Below are 16,560 nucleotides of genomic sequence, written 5' to 3' on the forward strand. Positions count from 1 at the left end.
TTTTTTTTTTTTTTTTTTTTTTTTTTTTTTTTTGAGACAGGGTCTCACTGTGCAGTTCAGACTGGTCTTGAGCTAATTTTGTACTCCAGACTGGTCTCGAACTTCCAATGATCCTTCTGCCTCAGCCTCCCAAATGTAATATAATTCGAAGTCTGATACTGTGACGCCCCCTATCTTGCTCCTTTTGCCCCGAATCACTTTTGTTCTTCTAGATTTCTTCTGGTTTGACATGAATTTTAGGATTACTTTCTATAGTTCTAGTTCTAGTTCTAGTTCTGTTCCTCTAGTTCATTTTTTCTTGGTGCTATTGTGAAAGGTATTGTTTCCCTAATTTCTCAGTGAACTTATTATTGATATACAGGAATACTACTGATTCTTGAATGTTGCTTTTATATACTGCTACACTAGTGACTTTGGTTATTAATTCTAGGAGCCTTTTGGTGACATTTTTGAGGTCTTCTGTGTAGAGAATCATGTCATCTATGAATAATAATAATTTAACATCTTCCTTTCCTATCCATATCCCTTTTATTTATTTGTCTTGCCTAATTGCTTTCACTACTATTTTGAAAACTATATTAAACAGGAGTGGTGATAACAGATATACAAGTCTTGTTCCTGATCTTAGAAGAAAAGCCTTTAGCTTCTTTCCATTTAATATGATGTTGACTATGGGGTTTATCATAGATCATTTCTATCAGATCAAGATAAAGACCTTCTACATTTATTTGCTTCAGAGTTTTATCTTGAATGGATTCTGGATTTTGTCAAATGCTTTTTCTGTGTCTATTGAGATCATCATATGATTTTTATCCTTCTGTTTATGTGATATATTACATATATTGACTTGCATATGTTAAACCATCCCTGGATCTCTGGAATGAATCCTATTTGGTCATGATATATGATCTTCTCAATGATTTTCTGCCTTCTGTTTGACAGTATCTTATTGAGAATATTTGCATCTATATTCATGAAAAAAATTAGCTTGTAGTTCTCTTTTTGGTTGGGTTCTTTTGTGATTTTCCAATTGGAGTAATGCTTGCTTCCAGGAATGACTTTGAGAGTACTATTTCATTAAAGAGTTGGAGGAATATTGATCTTCTCTAAAGTTCTTGCAGAATTCAGCAAGGAACTCGTTGAGACCTGGAGATTTCTTAGTTGACATATTTTTATTGACTCTTAAATTTCACTGATAATTGGGTTTTTCAGGTTTTTTTGTTGTTTGTTTTTGTTTTTTGGAACCAGGGACTGAACTCAGGCCGTTGCACTTGCCAGGCAAGTGCTTATTCTACTGAGCTATCTCCCTGGCCCTAATATCTGATGCTTTTCTTTTCTTTTCTTTTTTTCTTTTTGACGGAACTGGAGATTGAACACAGACCCTTGTGCTTGCCAGGGAAGCGCTTATTCTACTGAGCCATCTCCTCAGCCCCTAAGGTTTTTCAGGTTGGGGGGGGGCAATAGGGAATAAAAAAGACAAAAGATAGAATAATCAAGGTACAAGGGGACCAGAAGGGAACCTGTTTCTAGTGGACAGGCACACCCATCTCAGCAGCCAGCCTACTTTTATTAGCAAGCAAGGAGCACAAGAGAAGGGGTAGTGGACCTTGAGTAGTGGAAGACAAGGAAAAATTAATAGAAAACAAGTTCTTCTCTCACCCAGGATGCCTGCAGTCTACACTGTCCTTAGTAGATGTTATCTTGCCTTAAGAGTGTTGCAGATATGAGCCTTCTCTGCGTAGCCAGGAAGCAAGATGGCCCTCCGTATGCTTCTCTGCTTTCCCAAGGCCACAGAACTCTAGTCTCACAGCTTGTTCTCCAGCATAGTAAAAAATTTCATATTTCTGGTCCCCAATATACAGGGTTTTTGTATATTCTTGGTTCAGCTTTGATAATTCACATGTATGTAGGAATCTGTCCATTTCTTCTGAATTTTTCATTTTATTAGAGTATAGGTTCTCAAAGTAGCAGTGATCTTCTGGCTCCATTGTGAGTACACTTTGTTTATTTCTAATTGCATAGATTTAGGTCTTCTCTTTCCTTATTTTGGGAAGGTTTGTATATTAGCCAGTGCTTGTTAGAAAAAAAGATTTAGGGGTTGGGGAGATAGCTCAGTAGAATAAGCACCTGCCTGGCAAGTGCAAGGGTCTGAGTTCAATCCCCAGTTCTGGGGGAAAAAAAAAGATTTAATGCAAGATATACAAATATGTAAGAATTGGCAAGATTGGCTTACCATGTCTGCACAATAACTCAGGCATGGAAGAGTGCAAAGATCTGCATGTATGCAGAACTGAAGGATACAGCTGAAGGCCTGGAGCTCACTGGGGTCCCACGTGAGTGCATATCAGGAGGCCAAAGGGTCTGTGAGGGAAGGCTAAAGGTCTAGGGTGGGAAGGCTGAAGAGTTCACTGGAAGCCAGAAGACAACATCCAAAGTAAAAGGGAAGACCAGAGCTCCTCAGAAGACACAGAAGGCCATCTTGCTTCATTTTCTTTTTATAGTATTTTGGTGACAATCCTCCATGGGGGTGGGAGGGTCTTCCACACCCAGAACTAATCTGAACCAATCTAGTTGGGCATTTCTTACTCAAACTGACACAGTTAACTATCACAGTTGGCTAAGGGTTTTTCTATTGTGTTCATCCTTTCAAAGAACCAACTGTTCAATTCATTGATCCTTTGTATGTTTTTGTCTCTATTTCATTAATTTCTGTTCTGGTCTCTATAATTTCATTCTTTATGCAAGCTTTGGGTTTAAATTATTCTTGTTTCTAGGACCTTGAGGTTCATCATTGGATTATTTATTTGATCTTGCTCTCTCTTTCTGATGCTTGATCTTGCTCATTATTTTATTTTATTTTTTAGTAAGGGTCTTCAGGGTCTTACTATGTAGATTGGACTAGTAGTGATCCGCCTGTGTTCAGCCTCCCAAGAGCTGAGATTACAGGCCTGCGCCACCATGCCCAGTCTCAATCACCATCTCAGAGTGCGCTGGAAGTGGGGCCGGCATGGCACACTGGGGATTGAACCACCAGCCTCTGCGTCTGCCTAAGTAAGCACTTTAATCTGCTGAGCTACCAGGCCAGCCCTAGCATTATTATTTGATTATAGAAAATAATTTCTTCTTGGATTTCATTTGTCACCCATTGATAAGTCAAAATGGTTTATATCTGCTCACATAGTTTCTGTGGTTTCTTCTTCCATTCATTCTTAGTTTCATTGCACTGTGATCTGATGACATGCATGGAATAGTTTTGATTATTTTGCATTTGCTTACTCTACATGCTTTATGTGCCAGTTTGTGGCCTATTTTGGAGAAAGTTCCATCTGCTTCTAAAAAAAATGTGTATTCTGTTGTTGGGTGAAAACCTCTATAGATATCTATTAAGTCCATTTGTTGGAAGGTTTCACTCTAATAGATCTTTGCTGATTTTTTTGTCTGTTTGATCTATTTGTAATAGTGGAGAACTGAGGTCCCCCATTACAATTGTATTGGTGTGTATATGAGTTTTCATTTCCCTTAGTGGTTGTTTTATGAAGTTGGGTACATTAGTATTTGGTGCTTTTAGGTTTATAATTCCATCTCTTCTTTTAACCAATATATAGTGATATTCTTTGTCTTTTTACCAGTTGTGGCTGAAATACACTTTGTCTGAAGTCAGATAGCTACTCCTGCTTTTCCTAAGTTTTTGTTTTTCATCCTTTTATTTTTAATTGTTATTTTCTTTTTAAATAAAATGTGTTTATTGTATACTACACATTGATAGATTTTGTTTCTTGATTCATTCTGTAAAGCTGTGTCTTTTCTTTTTAGTATATGTGCTGCTGAAGTGAGCACAAGTTGGATGTTTTGACTGGAGAATTGAGACCATGTCTCAGTTACTCTTCTCCCATTGCTGGGACAAATACCCAACACCCAAAATGAAGGAAGGAAAGGTTTATTTAGCTCACAGTCACTGAAGGTTTCAGTCCATATTCAGCTGGCTCCAAGGCAGACTGGCACAAAGCACAGGGCAGCAGTTCATGGCAGCGGCAGAGAACATGAGCAAAATGGAGGAGCAGCAGCAACAATGGCAACAGAGAGGAAGTCTGTCTCTCTAAAATTGTATTCAGGCTATCTGCTCCAGGCTGGGGGAAGTACTCACACCCATAATCCTAGCAGTACTAAAACTCATAATCCCAGTGTATCATGAGTTAATCTCTTTACTCATGCTGATACATAAGGCAGTCAGACCCCAACTCTGTGCTGGACACAGGCACCAGCAGGCAGTAGGAGGAAGGCGAGGGAACCAATGCTGCAACTTTCAAATCTGGAGCAACCCTGGCTGTGTGTGGCCTTTGGCTGTGGGGGCAGGGCCTGTGTCCCTTAGCTCAAACCCATCAGTCTCTTTGTGACCTACTTCCTGACCACAGTTGTCTCCCATAGCTGTCTCTCATCCAGTCATTATGGGAACATAAAACTGAGCACCCTAAAGTGAAACTCTCTTGTGACTGCTCTGAGTCCTTGGTTCAATCAGCCCTTTCCTGGTGTCCAACCATGAACTCTCTTCAGGGGTATGGTGGGGATTTGGAGCAGAGCCACTCACCAGCTGTTTCCTGTCAAAGGACTCATATGGGAGCCAAATCTCACGCTTTCTCTGCAGATCACAGCACCTGCCAGTCCATTTCACCTCTGAGTTTCCCCCTGAGGCCCTCTGAGTCCCCAGCTTTCACTTTGTCTTGGTGATACAGGGAACCTCCAAATGACACAAGGAGAAAAACTGATTTCCCAACCTAAAAGGTACCTGGGACGAGTTTGAGTTCTCTAAAACCAAAGAATGGATTTTAGGAACAAATGGAAGTCATGAGCACAATATATTTATTGAAGGAAAGAAAGCTCCTATCCAAAAGACAGGAGGAGGGCCAGAGCGAGGTGTCCCTGGGAAGCTGCCTCTTCCAGGGACTTTTGTAGAATAAAACCATGCAGTGAGGTGGGTCTAAGGTGGTAGAAAAGACATGGGAACTCAGGTGGGCATGAAGTGGGACAAAACTATGGTTAACCAATGAAATTACAAGCCCCATTGCTCAGTAAAATTTATTAAATCCTGTACCAAATGGGGAAGCGAGTCACATAGCAAGCCAGCATGACTATGAGACAGAGTCTCTTCCTGTTGGGGATTGGGCTAGTGACTCATTTGGGCTCTTTCAAGGTAATTGATACCTATTTAGATATCAATCCCTGATGCCCACCCCTAGGGAAGTATGTAGCTGTGTTTCCTCTTTTTGTCTTGGTCTTGAGATGTGGCCCATATGGGAGTGTCTGTCTCTTCCAAAAGTTGCAAGGTCACCTTGTCTTCCATCTTGTCTCCTTGAGGGCCTGACCCTGTCTGACTGCCTATGATATTTCTATCTAATTCAGCTGCCTACCACATTGGCAAGTTTGGTCTCCCTTTGCCATGAACCATGAGCCAAGAGCTGGGGAGAAAGTGCAGATTGTCTCTTCCTTTTCCATGTTGTGTTCTTTTTCTTCAATTTCTCTGTAGGCTTTCACTTTCATGCCAGCTTGTTCCTGGTTCTGGGGATCTACTTCTCTCTTTCTCTTCTCCAAGTTATTATTTTCCAGTATCTGGATTCCGAATCTCAAAGAGGCTGAGTTGTTATTGCTCACCATTGTGCCACTTTCCCAGAAGACTGTAGGCCATTTTTAAAGTTCTTTGGGAGCCTGAAAAACACGTGTAGCCAATGACAATACAATGTCAGTAAGCAACTTTAGCATTCAAATCTTGATTTCTAAACACCATGCTTTGTAAATCAGTGCCACAGAGCACCACTAGCTGCAAGGGAGCCTGAAAAGCATAAACTATTAGGTCCTAAGGCTCCTATGTGAGAGAACAGAAGTAAAAAGGGCTAGATTAGAGGTTGTCTAAACCAGCTCCAGTCTGATGCCTACAGTCTGTCAAAACATGTTGAAATTATGATGGCAAGTCTGCAAATCATTGACACAAGAGAGAAAATAACTGAAAACCTTCAAAGTGAGTACAAAAAAACCCACACAACTCTAAACAAAAGAAGAAACCAAAGACATACAAGACTTGATAAAGTTGATTTTTGCACTGGCATACAACAGTTAACAAAATGGATTTTAAAATGTAAGAAAGGGATGCAGGGGCTGAGGGTGTAGCTCAGTTGGCAGACAAGTGGTAGAGCATTTGCCTGGCATGTACATGGCATTAGGTTCCATTCTCCAAAGAACTTTAAAAATTATCTGCTTGGGGGAGCCAAGCAGATGGCTCAGTAGAACAAGTGCTTCCCTGGCAAGCACAAGGGCCTGAGTTCAATCCCCGGTTCTGAAAAAAAAAAAAAAATTATCTGCTTGGGGCTTGCAGGTTAGCTTAGTTGCTTACAACTGCCTGTTTCTGCAGTCAGTCAGGCGCAGGGGACCACGGTTTGATCCCCAGCTCTACAACTTCACCACACCTGCCCTTAAGGCAGCCTAAGCTAGGAAAAAAAAAAAAAAATCTGCTCAGTTCAACCCAGGCTTCAAGCCAGAGAGGAAAGAACAGAAATGACAAGTGACGATTGCCTCTGATGGGGGAATCGAATAAGCCCCCTATTCCCCTGCTCTCCTCCCCACCAAATGAGCAGATCATTATCCAAACCATAATAACCCTCCTTTTTGGGTCAATTCTCTCTCCTTTATTCCAATAGTTATTCCGTCCACTAGAAAAAGGATGGGAAGGAGGTCCAGAAGCACCTGGTGCGGGTTGTGGTCCGCTACAACAGGCCTCGCCCCCAACCCCTTTCAACAGCCTGGCTACCCTCTTGTTCCAAGGACGTAAGGCCTTCTGCCACCAGAGTGTGCACTAAGTCACAAGTTAATCTGGACAGAGTGGGCTAGACCCCAAATCTTGTGCTGATTGCAAGACTGCCACCACCACCACCAATGAAGTCCCTGCTTGCTCTGGAGAAACTACAAAAAGTCGCAGAAATAGCAATATTAACATAGACTATCTGAGCAGAAAACCACCAATCAAAATGTCACTATCATTTGCTCAGCACATTCTGCCAGTTATTACATTACTTGCAATTTCTATGTATGAAAGGAGCAGCATTTACTTTCTTTTTAAGGGGCCCTGCCCATTAACTCAGGTGTTTAAGTACCTGCTGAAACAAAGCAGTCAGGCTCAGGATGCTGTGGTTTGATCCCCTCATCCTCAAGCCAAACCAGACCTGCCCTGAAGGCATCCTGAGCGGCCCCAAAAAAACCCTTCTACTTTCTTTTTAAAGAGACAGTGTGGAACCAGGGATTGAACTCAGACCCTGGCTTGCCAGGGAAGTGTTTATTCCACTGAGCCATCTCCCTAGCCCCTTAAAGAAACAGTGTGGCCTGGGGATTTAGCTCAGCTGTAGATCGCTTGTCTAGCAAGCTAGAAGTCCTGGGTTAGGTCCTTGCCACCAAAAACAAAAAAAAAAAATCCCTTAAGAAACAACTCAACTGAAAAAAAAAAAAAAAAAAAAAAAAAAAAAAAAGAACAAAAAAAAAAAAGTAAAATCTTTTCCTTTACACACTCAAACACTTCTACATTCTGGCCACCCTCACCAATGCTACATGCCTCTTTTTCTCGTCCGTGGGGAAATTAGACCATATTTGCAAAATAGACCTTTCACCTCAACTGGAAGTCACTTTACCCCAGGTGGGACTCGAACCCACAATCCCTGGCTTAGGAGGCCAGTGCCTTATCCATTAGGCCACTGGGGCAGCTGGCTAACTTTTGACCTGAAGGTGGTAAAAGGTTTAAGTAGACCGGAAACTGGTTTGCACCCTACTCAAGATAATTCATTTTCCCCCCAAGACATTCCAGCCTCTGTGTCCTCGGCCTGCCGCAGCTACCTCTCTCTCTCTCGAGGGTCGAGAGGGGGTCCCGGGTGCGCTGGATCCTCCTTGGGATGACCAGAGAGCAACGGAAGGGGTGCTCTGGCTGGCTTTGTCGGTGGAGGGTTGCACCTTAAACTCCTACGCCGCCCTCCTGCGCGGTGCTCCCCGGCCCAGAGCTTGAGCAAGACCAAGCAAGGGGACAGATGGAGTGGCACAGACAACCCCCGACATGGGGGGCGACCCCACTGAGGCCGCACGCTGAGTCTTACAAGGGGCCGCGGAGCGCCGAGCAAAACCCCTGCGCTGGGGATGCCCAGAGCGGCGTCCTCGGTGTCGCGCACACAAACCCCGGGATATTCTTCAAACCCGCCCTTCTGCATTCACAGGGCCTTGCTCTTTATCCCATGGTGAATACTGCTCAGAATCTGGAGCGCTCCAGGGACCTCAGAGGACACCGCACACCGCGGGCCCAGTTACTCCCGAGCCCGGGGCGGCAGCGGGGCGTCGGAAGCCGCGGGAGCCGCAGTCTCCGCCCGCGCCCTCGCTTCCGCCCCCAACCCCGACGCGCTCTCGGCATGCTCGGGTCGGGTCCTTGTTTCTTCCGGCCGGCTCCTGCGAGCCCAAGGAGGAGACTGGCATCCGCTGGCTCTGCCGGGCAGGCAGAGAGCACAGCCGGGACGCGGCGCCCCGGCCAGACCTGAGTTTAAAGACTGCGAAGAGCGGAGCCGCGCGAGGGGAAGCAGACCTGTAATCCTGGCGCTTGGAGGAGGCTCGTGAGCCTGAGGCCAGGACGGACTACATGGTGGAGCGGTCAAGGTCAGCCGAACTCCACAGTAGGACCCCATCTCAAAACGAAAAGGCAAGAGTTGGGAGTGTACCATAGTGCAGTAAGTACCTACCTGGTAGCTGCAGTGTCCCATGTTCGGTCCCTGGTATCAGAAAAACAAAAGTGAAACCTGAAAAGGACTAAAAAAGATGGATGGGCAAAGGTGGTCGTTTATTATGTGTAAACTTCACAATCTGGATTTGCGTGCGGGGGTAGCGGTGGATTGGTTGGTTTGCTTGTTTGCCTTTTTGAGACAGAATCTCGCTGTGCAGCTCAGGCTGGGTGTAAACTCACTTTGTAGCCCAGGTTGGTCTCGAACTCGCCAACGATCCTCCCGGCTTTCATTTCAGGTTCATGTTAAACATTTTTGGCAAAAATTCTACACAGCCACCATAACACTGGTCACGTTTCCTTTATCTATTCATCCGTCAATGGACACCTAGGCAGATTCCATGTCCTGACCCTTAGGAATGATGCTGCAATAAACAGGAGAGCGCAGATGTCTTTCTATATTCGAATTTTAATCTCTTTGAATATATGCCCAGTATAGAGATTTCTGTCAATCTGAAATCTGTTGATTTATGTGAAATCTATGTATAGTTTTGTTTCATTTGTGGTACTGTGAACTGAATGCACAACCTTCCCACTGAGCTATATCTCCAGTGCCTTTTTTGGTTGTTTATTTTAATACTGAGACAGGGTCATTTTAAGCAGATAAATCGTCTAGGCAGACAGGGCTTGATTTTTTTTTTTTTTTAAGACAGAATCTCACTATGCAGTTTAGGCTGGCCTTGAACTCACTATATAGCACAGGTTAGTCTCAATTGGCAGTGATCCTCCTGTCTCAGCCTCCTAAATTCTGGTATTACAGGGGTGCACCACCACACCCAGCTCAGGGCTTGAATTTTTGTTCTCCTAGCCTTCCAGAGTGCTGGGATTGTAAATGTGTGCCACAGTTTCAAGTTTATTGACTTTTAAAGGAAGCTTCATGCTAGCTAACAGTGTGTCAGAGTTTCAAAAACAGCTGTTCCAATTTGGGTAAGATAATATCTCATTGTGGATTTGATTTGTATTTCACTGGTGATTAGAAGTGCTGAACTTCACATTCATGTGAGAGTTGTCAATTAGCTGGCTAGTAAGAAGCATCTCTTCAGGGCTGGGTCACCAAGTACAAGATTCCAAGTCTGAAACCTAGTGTTGCCTTAAAAAAAAAAAAAAGAAAGAAAGAAAGAAACAAACAAACAAAGAAAAAGAAAAAAGAAAAGAAAAACATCTCTTCAAGTCATTTGTCCACTTTAAAATCAGATTTTTCAGTTGAGTTGTTTTAATACCTTGTGTAGTCTATTGGATTAACAATTTGCATTCAATCCCTGGTCCCACAAAAAAAAAAAAAAAAAAAAAAAGTGCAGATTGTTTTCTTTTTGGGTACCAGGGCTTGAACTCAGGACCCTATGCTTGCCATGCAAGCACTTATTCTACTGAGCAATCTCCCCAAATATTGCAAATATTTTCTCCTACTTTGTAGGCCGTCTCTTTGCTCTAGATTGATTCTTTTGCTGTACAGGTTTTAGTTTGATGTAATCCCATCTGTTGACTAAGGTCCTGAAGCAATTACTTAGACCAGCAAATATATGCTCTTTCCTTCTCTTCTTTTTCTCTTCTTCTCCCCCTTCTCCCTCCCGGCCCTTTACCTCTCACTGCTAAATTTAGGACAGAACTGTTTAAACCCCAGGAGAAGTCAGTAGGGGGAGGGGTGCCCTTTCAGCAAAGTAACTTGAAGGACTAGAACTCCGAAACTCCCTTAGACGTCAAAAATCAACCGTTGCCTGGATCCCCAACTAGCAAGAACTGAGCCTCTGCCCAGCCCAACGTCCTCATGGTGTGGGCTCCACGACTGGGCATCCAGGCCACAGCCATAGCTCCAAGGGTCCTTTCCTCACCTGGGCATGCAGGCCCAGAACGCAACTAGGAAGCCCAGGTGAATGATGACAAGGAACTGAGGGGCAAGAGATGGAGAGCCTCTGGGGGAACTCGGGGGATGGGGAGTGGGGGACGACGGGGGACTTTCACCCTTGCCTCCCGCAAGTGTCCAGGTGTTGGACTCAGCGAGGGGCTGGGTCTCTTAAGGGCGTGGCCTGGGGAGCGCTTCCTGCTGCGGACTCTAGTCCTTTCTAGCTTCAAACTAGGTTCACTTTGACTGGATAAGGGTCCCTGTCTGGGGCTGTCCGTATCCGAGGGCTACAATTTTAAATCTAAAGACATGTGGGACCAGTTTGAGCCTTAAAACCATCAAGGATTTTCTGTTTCAGTACTTTTCTGGGTGTTGGAGTTCGGTCCAAAATGAAAGGGCTCATCCGGGATTTGAACGCGGGACCTCTTGCACCCTAAGCGAGAATCATACCCTTAGACCAACAAGCCACAGTCTTAGGTTCTTCTATCACTTTCCATGGTGGTCCATATGTCCTCCATGGGGAATCCTGAGCAAATCTGAACTTGTGACCCGCCTGGAAGTGTAATAGTTGAAAGGCATGGAAAAGCCTAGCGACCTGGCCCTACCTGGTCTGCATGAGTGGGGTGAAACTCCTGCCACCCTCAAGCCAGCCCTCCCCCGCCCTCCGCAGTCCTCCACAACAAACACTGAGCTCCTGATCGGGCGATCCACCAGCCGCCCAGAGGCCACACGCCTTCCTCGCTGTCACCAGCTCTGGGGCAAAAGTACACGAGGAGGGTACCTCAATCACCAGGACACAGACTTCTTGGGGGGGGGGGGCATTTTTGATAGCCCACTTGCGACCTGTGCCATTTCACCAACTGGGTGAGTCTATAAACGCCAGTTGAGTAAATCAAGACTCAAAGGACACCAAGTCCAAGGCAAAATGCCAAATCACCCAACATAGGGCTCAAACCCACGACCCTGAGATTAAGAGTCTCATGCTCTACCGACTGAGCTAGCCAGGCACCCTAGAACGTTTTTGGATACAGGGATAATATGACGCTCTGAGGATGCTGAGATGCAAGCTAAATAATAAATCAAGGCAAGCAGACCGGACACACAGACGCTCATCTGTAGTCCCAGCCAGCACATCTGTAATCCCAGCACTCGGGAGGCTGAGGCAGGATTCCTGAGAGTCTGAGACCAACCTGGGCTACCTAACGAGTTCAAGACCAGCCTGAACTGTATAGCAAGACCGTACTCAGTCCTCCTCGGGATGGAGCACACTTCCTGAGCCCTCTGGCCGTCTCCCACCAGCGGCCCCGCTGCGCCTTCCCTCACCACATGGCGACCTTGGACAGTGACGGCTGGGGTGAAGCCGAGGGTCCTTCCAGGCCCTCACAGGAATCCTCCTGGGGAGGAAATCGCTGCGCGCGCATTAAAGGAAAGACGCGAGCTGCGAGCCCGGTCCCCTTGCTTGTCTCCGCCCCCACACGATTCCCGGCTCCGCCCGGGCGGGGTGGTGCGCGCCCGCCGCTCTCCAACCCACAGTCTCACCGAAGAAATCCAGCGTCTGTTCAGGGCTTCCTCCAGAACCTGCTCCCTTGCTACCGCCGACCGCTAAGCAACCACCGGAGGCCAGAACCCGACCCACTGCGTTGGAAGACCTTCACCCAACTCGGGCCCCCGTCCCCGACATGCGGTCAGGAGACCAGTGCCCAGCAGATGCCTATTCAATCTCTGTCCAGAGGCGGCTTCTCCGAGTTCCACAGCCCAGTGTCCCCAAACCAAACCTAAATAAGTGGATGTTGCTTGCGGAACCAAAACCTTCATTAAGAGCTTCATGGTCCCTGGACTGAACCAGCTGTGGTGCCACAGAGTCTGGAAGGTGGAGATCCAGGGGTCCCTGGTAGAAGCGCCCCGGGGGGTTGGGGGATGGCGGGGGGGGGGGGTGTTAAACTGAACTCCCGGTGGCCCTCTACCTGTAGGTGTGCAGGGCCTACCTAGGTGTTGGAACTGAGTTTCTAAGTCGCTCTAGGACTCAGGTGTCCCCAGTACTGGCTGGCCCCAGATGAACACTCACGTTCTGGAACTCTAGTTGTTTATGACTTTCTTGTGTGTGTGTGTGTGTTTTTTTTTTTTTTAATTTTATTTTAAAGAGAATAAAATACAAAATTTCAAAACAAGATAATAAACCAGGGAAATAGCTCAGCAGTCATAAATGCCTGCCTGGCAAGTACAAGGGCCTGAGTTTGGGGGGGGAGGCAAAATAAGATGATAGGAGACTAACAATGGTTAATATACTGTGTATTGTTATCTTTAAATTATTCAGCGTAAAAGATATAGGCATTTAATTGTCCAAGCAATATTAACACAAACCTCTCTTTTCAATGAATAGAAGTTAATAGTGGAACTATCTTAACTATCATATATATACATACATATGTGTATGTATATATAATTTATTTTTATTTTATTTATTTATATTTTATTTATTTATATTTTATTTTATTTATTTATTTATTTATTTATTTTTGGTGGTACCAGAGAGCAAACTCAGGTCTTTGCACTTGCCAGGCAAGCACTTATTCCACTGAGCTATCCCCCTGGCTTTTTTTGCTTTTCCTTTCCTTCTTTTCTCCTTTCCCCCATTTCTTTCCTTTTGAACAGTTTCGTCCCCTTTCCCAATCTATTGTACACTTTGAGTCCTATTTACCCTTCTGCTTCTCACACTAAGGAGACAATACAGCATTTACACATGAGTCTGGTTTATTTCACTTATGAATATGGCCTCGAGTGTCATCTGTTTACTTATGAAAGTCTACACTTCTTTATGGATGAGTAGTATTCCAGTGTATAAATAGACCACATCTCCCCTCGCCCCCTTTTGGTACCGGGGAGTGAACTCAGATGCTCACCCCTGTGAGGCAGGCGCCTACATCACTGAACTAGCTCCCTGGCCAGACTTTTATCCATTCCTCAGCTGATGTGCCTGTTGTTCAGGGGTTGTTGCTCAGAGTACATTGTTTCCTTGTTATTTTTTACAGGTGGGCTGTCATTTTCCTTGTAAATTTCATTGTGTAGATGTAAGATGTAGACTTCTAAAAGTGTCTTTTTCCACTAAAAATAAATTGTTTGCTTCTGCCAGGGATCAGAGGACATGGATCATTGTAACTTCATCTTTTGTTTTTGTTCTGTCTCTCCCTCTCCTCCCTTTGTCTTTTTTCATTTGATCATCAAATACATACAACCACATTATTCATGATCATTGGTTCATGGCACATTCTTCAGGCTACATTCCAAACAGAATTAAAATCCTGCTGTAACATGTCCTCAGAGTAGAGCTGGCAAGAGCCCAGGCCTGTTGGGGCGGCTTTCCTTCTCCAGCTAGGTGAATAGGAGGAGAGGAGAGGAAAGCCTCAGGCCACCAGCTATGAAAGCCACTAACTTGTCATTGCAGGGTCCCTCTCCATAAATTCTGGCCCTCAGAGCCAAAGGGAATCCCAGGCTGAGGTCTGAAAGGCCTCGGCTGTAAAGAAAAAAGACACTTCTTCCAGGCCAAGGGCTCCAATTCGATGTTTAACAAGCCCCAGTTGGTAGCTTCAGTATTAAACCCTTTTAACAATTGACTTTCTAGAGGTCGAACTTGGATCTCCAGCTGTAATCTGGAGCATAGAGCCCAGACCAGACCTGCACTGGAAGGAAAAATGTAGAATACATCGCAAGACAAAACGGGGCTCGTCCGGGATTTGAACCCGGGACCTCTCGCACCCTAAGCGAGAATCATACCCCTAGACCAACGAGCCACGGAAAGTATAACCTCTGTTTCTCTTTATGACTGACTGTCATAGTGTGCTCGGTGGAACCCAAGTAGCTGAGCTAAAAAGAGTCAGGTTTCAGACTTCCCTTTAAAGCTAAATTCACAGAAATGCCTGAGGGAGCCCAGCGCCTCAGCCTTCTCTGTGACCCACAATGGAAGGAGCAGCTCCTGAGCCCTGGCCGGCCGCTCCCTCCGCGCCACAGCTCGAGCTGGGGTGAAGTCCGAATCACTCTGGCGGGGCAGACAGATCTTCCGAGAGCTGGACGAGAGCCTCCTGGGAGCCGCGACCGCGGCAGCCGGGCGGGTCTTGGCCACGCCGAAGCCCCGTGGTACGGCCCAGCGGGCAGAGCAAACGCCTGCTGGTGCCGGCTGCTCCCGCTCCGCGGTTCCTGCTTCCGTGACTTGATCAAAACCTAAGAAAGTTTCTCGCCATCTAGAGGAGTTGGTGGCGGGGAAGTCCTCGATCCCAGGGCTCCTTCCAGAGGGTGAAGACCACATCTAACTTAGGGGGTTCAGCTTCGGGGTCACTGTTGTCCTCGTGTCCTCCCTGTGCGTATCCTTGACCTGGTCCCTGAAATTTCAGCAGATCTAGGCTGACCCGTTCTCCCGGAACCTTCCAACACGCAGGCCACGAATTCCCTCACTCCCTTGAGGCACAGCACTAGGAAGTGTAGGTGTCCAGTGAAGCCAGGATCTCAACCTAGACCCGGGGCGGGGATCCCCATCCTTCTAGCTCTATTCTCAGCAGTGGGCCAGCAAGGACTAAGCATCTGTGACAGGAAAAAAGCTTGAAGGCCCTATCCGGGACCTCTAACACCCAAAGTGAGGACCATACCTCTAAACCACAGAGCCACATCTGTGTGATCCCTTTTCCTTTATTTTTAGAGATACAGGGTTACTGTCCTCTAGCCCACCCCTTCCCCAGTTGTCCCATACCACTCTAGTCACAGAGCATGTTTGTGGCTTGGAAAACATGGATCCACAGGCCTCCTCCTGTTCCAAAGTGAGCGTTTGTTCTGCTGCATAAACCAATGAAGTGATGAGCTGGCACATTTTCCCTTCTCTAAGCATCTAACTAGTATAAAATAGAGATGATAGATAGATAGATAGATAGATAGATAGATAGATAGATAGAATTAAAGTGGAAGGCTTTCTGGGGATGATGATAATATTAGAAATCACGAAGGACAGGTGCAAATCTTACACAATTTTTTAAAAATGGCAAATGACAATTCAAATAAAAAATACCATAAATGACAAACCAAAGGCTTACCTTTGTTTACATAGTTTTAAAGCCTTAAAAAAGAAAAACAGGAGACTGGGCAGGGTGGTGCGCACCTGTAAGCCCAGTGTTTGGGAGCCTGAAAACAGGAGAATCACTGAGTCTGATCTACATAGTGAGACTCTGTACACCCTGTACACCCTGTACTAAAAAATGCAAAAAGAAAAGAAAGAAAAAAGAAAAAGAAAGACAGGAATTTCTTAAGACAAGATGAAACAATCTATGACAACAATTGCCCGTCATGGGTTTCACAGTCTGTTGTGTTTGTCTTTCTTACCAGGCCTGTAGCTGTCTAGAAGTGTGCTGCATGCCCCAGCCTCCCTTCTAAGCCCGCTCCACCATGGCTTGGGTGGAACACAGAAAAGCGCAGAGTTTCAAGATGCAGAAACAGGAGCTGTCAGATGTGTAAAACAATATTTGAGACCAGGGATATAGCTCAGCAAGCACAGTGTCTGCCTGGCAAGCATGAGGTCATGAGTTTAATTCCCACTACAAAAAAAAAAAAAAAAAAAAAAAAAAAAAAAAAATCCTGAAACAAGCTTTACTGAGCAGCAGTGTGTGGTAGCATGTGGTATACAGAAGCTGGCCGTGACTTAGAGATAAAAGGCAGCCGTGGCCACCAGTATGGCCTCCTCCAGCTCTGGAGACATACAGGTGTGACCAAAAATACACTGAATGGCACAAAGTCATGAGTTTGATTCTTAGTAACCACCCCACCAAAAAATACACTGAATCATTACATTTTTTTTCAAAGTTTTATTTTTTTTTATTTATTTATTTTTTTTAAATTTATTTATTTTATTTGTGTGTGTGTGTGTGTGTGGCCAGCTCAGCCCACCAGGGGG

The 16,560-nt window shown here is 45.3% G+C and overlaps 4 non-coding genes across 4 annotated transcripts; all 4 read right to left on the reverse strand.

Annotated features, from left to right (window-relative positions):
• Nucleotides 1–7,664: 7,664 nt before the first annotated feature.
• On the reverse strand, nt 7,665–7,737 carry Trnar-ccu. The gene has a single exon. It is a non-coding gene; the product is annotated as a tRNA-Arg (tRNA).
• A 3,289-nt stretch (nt 7,738–11,026) lies between these two features.
• Nucleotides 11,027–11,098, reverse strand: Trnap-agg. Its single transcript has one exon. It is a non-coding gene; the product is annotated as a tRNA-Pro (tRNA).
• Nucleotides 11,099–11,565: 467 nt separating this feature from the next.
• Nucleotides 11,566–11,638, reverse strand: Trnak-cuu. The gene has a single exon. It is a non-coding gene; the product is annotated as a tRNA-Lys (tRNA).
• A 2,709-nt stretch (nt 11,639–14,347) lies between these two features.
• Nucleotides 14,348–14,419, reverse strand: Trnap-agg. The gene has a single exon. It is a non-coding gene; the product is annotated as a tRNA-Pro (tRNA).
• Nucleotides 14,420–16,560: the final 2,141 nt, after the last annotated feature.

Source organism: Octodon degus, unplaced genomic scaffold, assembly GCF_000260255.1.
Source record: "Octodon degus isolate 3935 unplaced genomic scaffold, OctDeg1.0 scaffold00021, whole genome shotgun sequence".
NCBI classification, from domain to species: Eukaryota; Metazoa; Chordata; class Mammalia; order Rodentia; family Octodontidae; genus Octodon; species Octodon degus.